At 48.4% G+C, this 12,455-nt stretch overlaps 1 protein-coding gene across 4 annotated transcripts in view; it reads right to left on the bottom strand.

Annotated features, from left to right (window-relative positions):
- The window catches only part of ASAP1 (ArfGAP with SH3 domain, ankyrin repeat and PH domain 1), a 193,813-nt gene extending 182,674 nt beyond the window's left edge, over window positions 1–11,139 (bottom strand). For 2 of the 4 annotated variants that reach the window (XM_074577833.1, XM_074577825.1), the window contains exon 1: window positions 10,573–11,139. The gene's annotated coding sequence lies outside the window, so the exon portion shown is untranslated. Of the gene's footprint in view, window positions 1–4,415; window positions 4,717–10,572 lie in introns of those variants that run through there. The other 2 variants (XM_074577829.1, XM_074577828.1) reach the window with 2 other exon arrangements.
- Window positions 11,140–12,455: the final 1,316 nt, after the last annotated feature.

Raw genomic sequence — 12,455 nt, forward strand, 5'->3', positions numbered from 1 at the left:
TGCGGAAAAGTCCTGCAAAATTTAATACTGGTGAAGCCGTGAGGATCTTCAAAGATGAGGAATCATAGGAAAATCCGAACTACCCCCTGAAATTCAGAAGATTTCCTATCTGTTCTATAGCATTTTATATGTAATTTCCTATTAAAATGATTAAAAAGCCCCAAACTAAGCATTAGAAGGCTGGAATTTCCTATGAATTGGTGAAGGACTTTTCCACAGGGGCTGTGGCAGGTGAACTGCAGCAGCTGAAAGCAAAGGCTCTTGCTTGGGATGGACCGAGCCGCAGCGAGAGCATCCGCCCTGGAAAGGCAGCGGCTCTTCAGCAGCATCACTCCGTGCAGCCCCTGGTCCAGTTTCTGCAAATGAAACAGCTGCAGCCAGGCTCTGCTCAGCAACGCGCTTACTGTGTCCTCAGATCAGCCTCTGGAAAGTCTCATTTCTGAGTCTTGTTGAAGTCACTGAAAATGAGGCACATGGTAAAAGTTAATGACTTGTTCAAGCAGTGCTTTGCTGTGCCAGGCTTAGGCCTGATCCTAAAATCAAAGCACAGCTTTTCGCTGCCCCCAATGGACTCTAGGGCAGGTGCTATGACAGCATCTCCCCTACACTAGGATACATAGCATGTTATTCCTCCTGTTGAATTTCTCCCAGGATGCAGAAAAAGCAAGCGTAGTAAGCCTGAAGATGTATGCATTCGCGAGATAAGGATCATATCTGGGAATTTGCAATGAGACTGCCCCGGTTTATACAGCTGAAGATCTAATCCGTGCTATCTATGCTAAAGGAACCCAAAACTGGCAATTAGCTCGTTTTTTTCTTAAATAGGCCAAGCGTACATTTTAAATATCTGCATATAATTCTAGGGAAATGATTCATAAGGATGCAGGCAGACCTGAGGTAAAAAACATCACAGAATAAATTGGACAGATGATGACACACATCAATTCCTTTTAGGAACAGAAAGCCAGGTTTTACTGAAACCTCAGATAAGGAAGCCTCTTCTTTATACGGAAATCTGACCAGAACTGAGTGGGATTGCCTGCTTTGGTACAGACTCGTCAATGAGTTTCTCTTACCACGGTGTACATTACTGCACACTGTACCACACACTGTACATCACTGCTTACTGCAACATGGTTGGTTTAATTGACTGCAACGTGTCACCTGCTTTATTAAGCTATGATGAGGCATATGGACACTTAACTAAAATACATTAAATTTTTAGAAAGCTGTAAATAAGCTGAAAGAGCCGACTCCAGATCCAAATTTTCCTAGCGTCTGGAGTAATCTGTTTTCCAGTATAAGAAACAATATGCGGAATGTTTGTGGGCCAGCTTTGCTTTGGGTTTCTGTTCATCCTGTTCACGGGTCTAACGGCAGGAGAGGGCACATCCCCTCGCCGTCGTGGCTGGCGGGAGTCCGAGGCACTGCTGGCAGCGTCCCAGCGGGGCTGCGCGGGAAAAACCTGCGGTCCCCGGCCCTGGCTCCTTCCTCCTGCGGGGGATGCCGGGCTGGGGCAGCGCGGGATGCAGCGTGATGCTCAGCAGATGGGAAGGCGGGCACCGAGAATCCCGTGGCCGCTGGCTGCGGCAGATGCGGTGGATGTGAATATGCTGAATAGACTCATGCTCAGATTAGTGATGGCTTCGGCTCAAGCGGGGTTTGCATTCCTCAAAACAGGAGCCCTACAAAATTGTCCTACAGTGTCAGTGTTTTGGAGCGGCTCCTTCAATCACAGAAGTCCTGCAGTCACCCGAATATACTGAAGATGTCTAATCTACACCTTGGCTGATAAATTAAATAGTGCCAGGGGATTTTCCCAAGCACTGGAACTTGTCTGCACTGCTATATTTTTAGAAAGCTCCCCAGCGCAGCTCAGGAATTAGCATGGGTCAACCACCTCTCCCAGTAGGCAACCTTGAAGGGGTTACGCTGTTTTGGAGAGCAGAAGAGCTTAGAAGCATGGGTGCAGGCTGTTCCAAACTGGTTGGCCTCGTTGCCAGACAAGAGTCCTGGGCATGTTTAATTTACACTGCTTGTAGTGAGGAGCCCTGGTGGGGTGTTGCTTGCAGGTGGGCATGGGGAGGGCCCCCACCACAGGGCTAATGGGGACTGGTCACTGTAACCCAGCCGCAGCAGGGCTTCCCCATCGCTGGCACATGGTCTCCCATTCTGCAGCCTCTGGCTCAGAGTGGGACACCCCAAAAAGGGTACGTTTACATGCAAAGGCACAAAAGACCCTCGCTGCAGTGGTTTCAATCAGCGTCACTAAATGAACCTGACAGAGGGCCAGGCGCAGGGTCGGAATAAGCACATTTTTAATGAGGGAGCTAATGTGGGGCTCCACGCTGTGCTTCAGGGCAGCAGCAAGGGCATGAAGTCTGGCAGGCAAAGCCACCGCAAAGGCGTGTGCAGCTCGTCTGGGCACCTATGGAAAGACAGGCTTTCTGCTGGTGTAAACCTTGCGGGAGCGCTGGGGGATTAGCCATCCCCACTTGGGCAGGAGCCAAAGGTCGAACAATGACACCCAAGCCTGCATCACTTGTTTAGTTTTTGTGTCTGCTTTTAGAGGATTAGGGAGGATTTGTCGCGGTGAGCGGCGCTGGTCTCTCCTGCACTGTCTGGGTACGCACCGGCCGACCCAAACCGTCTGTCTCCAGCCTTTCAGGTCATTGCACAGCCCCGGCAGAGCAGCGCCGAGACTTTTCCCTGCCGGGCAATCCCTTGCGAGGGGCTGAGCCCACGCTTGCCCTCGTCATGAGTGGGAGCTGGGGGTGATGGACCACCTCGGGGTGCTCTGCCCCTGCCCTCTCCCCCTTGCTCCACTTCTCCTCCTCTCCCTCTTTCCTCGTCCTCCCCCGGCAAGGCTGTGCTCCCAGTGCAGTAGCTGTCTGCGAGCAAACCAATGAAAGATTTTGGTTTTAATTAGGGTTTGATACTAATTGACTTCAATGAGGCTATTTTCACATCACAGCTGACCAAAGACAGAAGACGTTAAGTCTGTCTCCCTAATAAATCATTCCTCCTGCTTCCCGGGGTTGGAGATGAAGAGTGAATAGTCAGTCTACGCTGCATTGGCCTAATTGTCTCCTAAAATATGCAGGCAACTCCCACAGCAGTCAACAGAAAGGCACGTGTGCATCTAAGGGGGCCTTGTGTTATTACCGATGCTCTCACACCAAGGGAGCCATTGTCAGCTTCCCCCTCCCTCGCCCGCCCTGGCAGGGAAGCCTCCACGTCTGCCAGCCAGGAGGATGAGCTGGAAGCAGATGAAGAGGAGGGGGTATCTCTTTAAAGTCAGACAAAAGAAGCTTCAGCCCTCCCCTCACCACCCCCAGTTGTGAAACAAAGGCTGGGAATAAATATTCTGTTTCTACTGACTGGCCAGGTTTGGAGAGAGAGATGCCAGCTAGAGATCTCTGACACAATTAAAAAATAAAAAGGCTTCTCTGGGCAAATACTGGTTTGGCATTGCAGTCTGACAAATCCTTCCCTAATCCATGCAAAACCTCCCAAACCAGGCAGAAAAATGCCTGGGGAAACTCAACTGCTCTGAATTTGTCCAGCACCTTCACTGCATGTAGCCTGACTCCACCGGGAGCTCCTGGTCACGCCCTCTGTAGCTCCAATTCCCAGAAGCCCAACTTTGTCCTCAAAATCCTGTCTGAACCGAGCGGCACAGCCCGCTGAGCCCTCTGCTCCTGCCACAGACATTGCCTGGCCTTAGCTGGTATAATTTTTACCAACAGGGAAGATTTGATCCCTCATTAAATAACAGACATCATAGAAAAATAGGGCAGGGAGGGACTCCAAAGAGCTGTCTGGTCTCTCTCCATCACCTTTGGTTAGCATCAGAGAGAGCTACCCCGCTCCTGGCAGATATGTGCCTGGTCCCACCAAGGTGATGCCCCTTTGGAGCCGAGCGAACGCCTTCCGTTTTGGCAGCTTGCGCAGCTGATGGGTTTCTCTCTGCTTTGTGATAAACGTATTTTTCATCTCTGAGTGCGTATGGTAATTAATAAAGGCTGAGGGCCAGATCCCCACCTGGCATGAGTTGGCAGAGCTCTGAGGAAGGCAGCGGAGCTCCGCCGGTTCGGATCAGACAGGAGCTCGACTGCGCTCCTGAAATCCCTGCAAGCCCTTTCAGCCGGTGCCATTCCAGGCTTTGCTCGTGCATCTGTGGGAATTGCTTAATCCAGGGTTGCCAAGGAGGAAGAGCACGTTGGGTGTTTAGCAGCACGGCTGATGCGATGCTCCACCTTGGAACTGGATTAAGGCAGGGAAATCAAGGAGAACACTTCTTTTCCTAGTCTACCCATTTACAATGGAAAAAATAAACCTCCTTATTAAAAAGACGAAGGTTAAGCACACACACACACACAGAGACACACACAAAAAAGAAATATTAAAAGTACCTTTACATTTTCACAACGGTGGGGTTAGATTTCTTATTCTCTTATTTCACAACACTGCAAAGGATCTTAAAGGGATTGATGGCTCTGCAAGGCAGAGGCTGTGCCTCTATTTTCTTTGGAAAGTACCTCGCTGGCTGTTGGTTCTTGCTACCAGAGAGAAATAACAAAAAGCTGAAGGGATAAGACAAATATGCTCCTTCAAGAGTTTCTAATAAAATGATAACGTTGAGCGAGGCTGCCAGTACGTTTTGTGTCCAGATGCACTGCAGCAGAAGGGAAGAATTTAACATGTTTTGAAAATGCCAATTGTCTGTTGCCAAAGATGCATATGATCCCACTGCCAGCAGGGTAGGCGGCAGGGATTAAGATGTCAGAGGAGACGTCATTCTACCTAGGCAACGTTGATTTCACTGAAGAAGACAATGCAAAGACAGTCCTGTTTCCTGCAAGGAAGATTCCTATTTTCCCTGTGGTTAATTCTGAATTCTCCATTGTGGCAAGGCTACTTTTACAGAGGCTCTTTGTACTCCCTGGAATGTCTTTATGGTGACAGCAACCAGGATATAGGGTGGTGGTACTTTTCCATCATGTTTGAGAGCATCTCCTGGTCCTTCACTCTCACGTGGGTGGCTGGGACAGATACTAAAGTCATCGTGTTGCAGTGGGAACGTAGCTCAAGGTCATGTCCAAAGCGTGAGTCAAAAGTACAAATGGAGTCCAGGGCTGGTGTCCTCAGCATCCACCTGCCCCGAGCCTGTAAGCAGGAGGTCCACGTGGGAGTGGTGAAGCCCCAGGTGCCGTCAACTCCTGGCTGTGCTGCTGCAACCCAGGGAGCTGTAATTGCCATGTCTCATGGTTAAGGTCAAACCCAGCTTGCATTTTTGGCCTTCTGAAGTGTCTCCAGATGATCCAGCTGTTTTCTTCAGACTTTTGCTTCCCCTTGTGGGTCTCCCTGGCACATTTAGTAGAGACTGGGTGCAAATTTGGATCCCTGGTCTGGTCGGCCCAGACTCCAGAGGCCTTTTTGTAACCCCTACCCCAGTTCAGAGGTTTTAAGCATGTGTCTAAATCCCTCCCTATTGGGGCCAGCATTAACCACACGCTTAACCTGAAACATGTGATTAGAAACCATATTTCAGTGGGAGTTAAGCATATGCTTAAATTCTGCTCTGTTCTAAATGGATACTTTCTTGAACTGGAGCCTACATTTTTTTTGTATGATCCATCTTTGCTCCTCCACATACCTTTACTGCAAATTATTCTGCAATATACATATGGCTCAGTAAGTGTATTGCTCTGTGGCTTTTACACAAAAAAGCCCAATTGATACATCACATACTTAACCTCTTGAACAAAGGAGTTAACTTTACAGGATCAATTTACATGCAGGGGCCAAAGCTTTTGGATGGAAACTAGCTGTCATGTGGTGTGCAGTCGAAAGAGCAAACAGCTTATTCATTATGATAGCATTGGATTCAGAAACAAAACACAGACGGCAGAAAGAGCCTGCCCAGATTTCCAAACGCATCGCCTGTCCCCACATCGAAGCATGTTTATTTAAACCCTCTCTCTGCACATGCATCAGTTGTTAGACTTAACTCACGATCTCCTCATGTTAGGTGGTTCGACCTGGACCCTGCTGCTCACACTGTGGTCTCCATCGCGTATGGGCAGCTCCTACCAAAGCGAGCAGGAATTGTGCTTCTGTGTCAGCAGTACAGCTTTGACACCAGTGCTCCAATGGAAATCAAACACTGGGCCCGTTTGTCAGCGTGACGTGTTTGCGCAAGAGCACGCGCCACTCATCAGATCCACAAACTCCCCAGGTTTGAGCGTGACTCTTTGAACGACCGTCCCATACTCTTCATATGGTTTCTTCACCCGCTCAGTTGTCCGCCTTTTTTTCCCCCCATTATTAATCATTCTCATCTCCAGGCACCCAGATGTGCTCATTTCACTTTCAATGTAATGGATGCGCAGGCTATTAAGATGATGACTTAAGCCTGTTAGTGCTTGTCCATGCAAACTTAACCCCTGTCGGCAAATGTTCAGTCACAGAAATGGTCTCATTAATCTGTTACTGCTGTGTGCAAGTCCTTGCTCTGTAAAGCTCATGTGGACTAATCCCGCAGGACACGATCCAAAATTTACTCAAGTGAGTGGGAGTTCTTCTATCAATTTATTGGGCTTGGCACCAGTGTTTTAAGGAAGAAAAAAGCATTATAAGAATGAATTCAACTGCTTTAGACAGACATTATTTATAATGTAACATGGCATCATCAGTTGCCTCCAAATTTAATTCAGCAGGACACCTACAATTCTTTGCACATCCACCTACGGTAGTATCAATCGGAAATACAAAACCGGAAATAAAGTGACTTCAGTAGGTTATTTTCCCTCTTTTTTGAAGCTGGATTTAGGGAGGTTTCTATCCATTTCCTTTACCGTGTACCCACTTTTGTGTTATTGATTGGTACTGCTCTGTGGTGGTGCGATGGATCAAACTTGGGTATTAAGCCCCACATTTATGGCTGTACTGGCGTGTCATCTGGAGTCACAGCCACAGTCAGGCTGCAATAAGGAGGGAGTCACAGCCGGGTGAAGCAAACACATGAGCAGCAGGGAGGGAGCGACAAAAATAGTGAAAACATGTTTTATATCAAAACCAGCCATCTGGGCTCACTGCCTGTCCAGTGGAAATGGGCTGTAATGGGACAGTATGCGGTCTCCAGACTCCCTTACTAACTTTGGGGGAATTCGGGTCCCATTGGGAATTCTCAGTTTAGACTCACGAGCTCAGCACAACCCACAGCGCTGAGAAAAGTCAGCTTTGGACTCTCGAGTCCAAAGGGCTTGACTCCCATGTTGGGACCTTTGGCTACACCTAGGCTAGTGAGCTAAACAGGGCCAGGGCACAGGTGGGAGACCCTCTCCATTAATTATTAATTAGCACAATCCCTCAAAGGTTTTGGCCAGTCCCAACCAGCGTCACTCCAGGTGCTGTGGCACAGCTCAGAGGACAGGAGGGGCCAGCAGGTAGCAAGGAGGAAGCTGTTCTGGTTTGGGTGTGCAGAGCTCCATGGGCTTGAACTGCATCACTTCTCTTGCCCTTAAGAACGTGCAAAGTGTCCTGGCTTGTTTTCTTCACCAATAAAGGTTTTTCCCTTGACCCAAACATTATTTTTTACATCCAGGTTGTGTGACAACACTGCTTCTAACTGACATGGAGGGGTCTGGCTTGTTCACTCACCCACATCAGCAGAGCATCCCTTAGCGAGGAGACAGACCAGGAGCGATGCATTGCTCCCTTCGACCATGCCGCCCTCCTACTTGCTGTGGTCATAGTCTGCCTATACAGTCAAAGCACTGGCACTGTTCCTGCTCATAAAAAAGTCCATCGCTCAGACAGACAGACAGTTTGCCTGGTAGCACAGACCCAGGTCAAGAAACAGGCTTTCTGCTTCAGCTTTGGAGGTGTAATGCAATAGGGAGGAATTAGCCGGTTGGGTTCTGCTTCCAGTAACAGCGCTTGGGATCATCACTAACAGATGGAAACCAACTCAAGCTGCATCTATGCATTTCTCTTGAATGCCAGATGAATATTTATCCATATCTGTAGCTTGTTCTGTTTTGGGATTTTCCTCCCGCAGAACAAGAACAAGAATCTCTGCAGTGATTTTGGCGCAAAGCCTACATGTATCTTGCCCGGGGCCAAGTGATGAGCAGGGACATAAGTGTGCTCACACAGGCCAGTTCGCAGTATGCCTGACAGTGTCCTTGCTGCATGCTGTGTCCAGAGAGCCTCTCTTCTTACAAGTGGGCATAACTAGAGGAATTAGCCTTCCTCTCTTCCTGAAAAACCTCAGGAGGTAGGCACCTAACCCCCTTACACACCTTTGAAAATCCCAGCCATGGTACTCAACACCACCACTTGTAGCAGCATGAGAGGTGGTGAAAGGTCAGGTCTCCCAGGGCTGGGAAGTGCTACAGACATAGTCAAAAGCAAAATAATAGCTGTAGCTGTGCTAAAAGGCAGGGCGCAGAGAGACACGGGGCTCTGCATGGAGTGCAACCTTGCTCTGCAGGCTTTGTAATGCCGCAGAAGGTAATGTGGGAGTGAAGCAGGAAACCACGACTCAAAGCAAGTCTTTTGTGGCCAAGAATGGTTTGGAGAAGTGTTTTGGGTCTTGCGCAGGTGGGGATTTGCTGCAGCACTCTCATGCAGTTAACGTTTGTAGGCAGGGGTGTCAGCTGTGTGTAGCGTGCAGCAAGCAGGGCCTGCTGTGTGTGCTCTGCGGCTGCCTACACCACCGTCCCCCAGCTTTAACAGCAGCATCGCCACCATCGTCCTCCTCTGGATGGGTGTAATCTCGTGACTTGGTATTTCTGAAGGGTAACAGCTCGGGTACTGCCCCATCTCCATGTTCTTTGTCCTCTGCCCTACTCTGCTGGAGACATCTTTGTCTGGCAAGGTCTACTGCATGTCAATGCAGAGAAATAAACAGGGCCCGAGCAGGCTGTTGTGGTTTCTGATTTGCTTGCTGATATATTCAGAAATTATCGATGTGTTCTGAGCAGATCAACATGGCTTTAATGATTGGGATGAAAAGAAACAAACTCCAGTCATTAAGCGCTAATCACACAATTACTATTTTACATAGTCAGACCTGGCAATGAAATACCCATCTCACTGGCTGCAAAGAGATCACCAAATCAATTTTTTGCATTAACATTTTATTCCTTCCCATACTAGACATTTGTTCAGCTTGTTTATACTCACACCACATGGCCACAAGCTGTGTAGTTAGTAATAAATGAATGAATACATTTATCTTTGGGAACTTAGGCCAAGCCAAAAAGTTGATCGCTTGTTTTTCTAGGAGAATAACACATGTGAGATTTACTCAGATAAATCCCATCAGCGGTAATGGGATTGCCTATGTTAATTGCCCACACAATAAATTCTGATAACAACAGCTAGGATTTTACAGTATACAGCGGGTTTCTAGCATTCGATAACTGATGATCACAGCAATGCGGTGAAGAACGGGGCCATTATTAAGTCTGTCTAAAGAGAGACGAGCCTGAGAGCCAGCTTCAGCCTGTTGGACACCAACTTCTAATGCAACTTCTGCTAATCTCCTTTGCACTCAGGCGGCGGGGTCACGGCCAGACTGCCACCTCCCTGCCCGAGCACCTCCGTACCTACCGGTATGAGGGTCCCTTCACAAATACACAAAAGGGCGAGTTTTTTAGCAGTTCCCACCTCCTCCCCCTCCCAAACCATGGCCATGCTTAAGCCCACTGATGAAGGCTGACTATGAAGCCATGAAAAGCCACTTCCAGGGGCGACAAAGAGTGCCCTGCTGCGATTGCTGGAGCCTGGTAAATATCTCCGCTTTCCATTTTTGCCTTGTTTTGCTGTGTATTTTGTGTCAATTCGGGACAGCTTGTGCATTTGGTGGGTGACAAACGCGCGCAGCCAGGTGTGTGGCATGTGTGTGCCCTGCCCCGTGGCAGTCTCCCTGCTTTGGTGAATGGGTGGATTTCAGCGATTTTGTGTGTAAAGTGCTGGCAGACAGGCTGTGCTGCTGCTGCCCCTCCCCATTTCTCCTGTATTCACCACAGCAGCTCCCAGGACCCTTTTCCCCTTCTTATCAGAGTCAGCTTCCTTGTTTACTCCCATCCCGTGCAAAGGGTGACTGTGTATGCGCGGAGCAGAAGGAGTTCAGTGCATGTCAAACGCTGAAGCTTACGTAGCAAAGGGGTTATGCAATTTTTCCCTGCCTAAGCTGCTTAAACCTTACGAGAACAAAACATTCCAGCAACTTTTTTGGAATAAAATCCTGTGATTGAGAGAGAGAGAGAGCAAAAAAAGCAGTTTGCGCACGCAGCCCCTGTGTTATCTCCCAACTGGTTATTTTGCTGGAGCGTGGTTGAACTGAGCCCTCCAGAGCCGGTGTGTCTTTAGAGGCACGCATCTCTCCCCTTCTTGCAGCTTAGAACAGCTAATCTAAAATTTAATTTCCTGAAAGCCACCATTCTCACAAACACAGCTAGGGTGCCCACTCTACGATGAATCTATTTGTATCTCCAGCCTGAGTCAAATGAAGCTACTATTCTAAAATCTATAAGGGTAAGTGGATCCGATACTCACGTGGACACGCTCCTTTTCTGCTGGGAAGCTCTTACAGACAGAAACGTTAACAGGATTTACAAAATCCATTTGTTTGCAAAACCAGCATCTCCGCGTGCATTCAGTGCATTCAGACTCGTGCGTGCCAGCAGGTGCCCGAGCTGCGGCTGGCTCGGGCGGCACACAGCCCGCCTAGTGCTGCTCCCCGATTCCTCCCGCTGACAAAGAGCACGTTTTCGCTCCTGGGATCATGGTGAAAAGCTGATTCGAGTTTGCCGAGTCAGGAAATTCAGAACTCAAATGACTTGAATGGGTGGATTCAGTCGGGAAATTTTGAAAGTCGGAGAACAGCAATGGGATGCAAAGCATTTCTGTTGGCGTTTCCAGAGCCCCTTATGGCGGAGGATCTCTAAGCTCCTTATAGATATTAATGAATTAAAGCTACAGCATTCCTGAGTGCTGGGTAATTTTATTATCCCCTCTGCTAAGAGGAAAACTGAAACACAGGGAAAGTGGCTGGCCTGTGGTTTGTCTGCTCAGCTGCCGGAGGAGGAGGCTTCGGGATTTCAGCACAAACCACACGGCAGCAGCGTTAGCAGAAAAGTTGTTGCTTCCTTTGGGGAGCAGGGATGGTATCTAGTGAGTAGTTCTCCTTGAGGGCATAAATACAACATATTCTGCCTTTGTGATAGCACCAGAAGTCTTCTCTGCCCCCCTTACTGGGCTTCCCAAAGGATCTCAGCGGGAGAGCAAGTTTGCTCAATACAGACTCCTCAGAGAGCGAGCAGGGAGGGGGGGCCTCACATAAGGGACAGCTGGCATTTATTTGGACTTAGTTCTCATATGGGATAAAAAGGGCCCTTTCCATGTATTCAGCACTCCAGAATTGACCAGGGAATTTATCTTTGCAAACACAAGTGTGAAAAGCTCAGGGCTGCCAAGGCTGTTTTGTTTTGCTGTTTTTCTCAACAGTCTTTTCTTTCCCCTCCATGTCTTTCCACCGATTTTTCTTTCATCCAGGTTGTTTTCATGTCAGAATTTGGATGGGTGTCCCATACCAGCCTCAGCAAAGGGGAGGAAAGCCCATTGCTTCAAGAAATAAAATAATGAAAAATCTTCAGGTGTCAGAAAAATTAGGAAATTATGAAATCAGACCAAATCCGACTAGTCTGGTAACATATTTCAATTCCCCCAATTCTTTGGTGACTTTGGAAATGGAAATCTGTTGGCTGGCTTCATTCAGGGAATCACCAGACCTGGAGCTGGGGGTCAGTTGTCTCATGGACGAGCTGTATTGCAAAGTATGCCAGCATGTGGGAATGGGAATTGTCCCCTCCTGTTTGACATCTGCAGCTGAGCTTGTCCAGTGTCCTCCCTGCATTGCCAATGGGGAAGCATCAGCCCTCTGAGCTCCTCTACATCTGCTGCCTGCTTTAGGATGGGTGAATTATCACCACCAAGTGTCTGCTCCTCTTATTTCATTACTAGAAGAGACTCAGTGATGAGACAAGATGCACTTCTCTATATTTTAGTTACCTTTGTCTCTTCAGATGAATCCCACTCTTCCTGTCCTGGCTAAACCAGGAGCCAAATTTTAATTTACTGTCTGTCATGGTTTCAGCTAGGATGGAGTTAACTTTCTTGCTTGTGGGGCTGTGTTTTGGATATGGTACCAGAGCAATGTCAATAGCGCACTGATGGTTTTGGTTGTTGCTGAGCAGTCAAGGACTTTTCTGCTCCTCGTACCGCCTCACCAGTGAGTAGGCTGGGGGTGCGCAAGAAGCTGGGAGGAGACACAGCCGGGGCAGCTGACCCCAAATGACCAAAGGGATATTCCATACCATATGATGTCTGCTTAGCATATAAAGCTGGGGGAAGAAGGAAGAGGGGGCAAATTCAGAGTT

The sequence above is a fragment of the Larus michahellis genome, chromosome 2 (assembly GCF_964199755.1).
Source record: "Larus michahellis chromosome 2, bLarMic1.1, whole genome shotgun sequence".
Classification (NCBI taxonomy): domain Eukaryota; kingdom Metazoa; phylum Chordata; class Aves; order Charadriiformes; family Laridae; genus Larus; species Larus michahellis.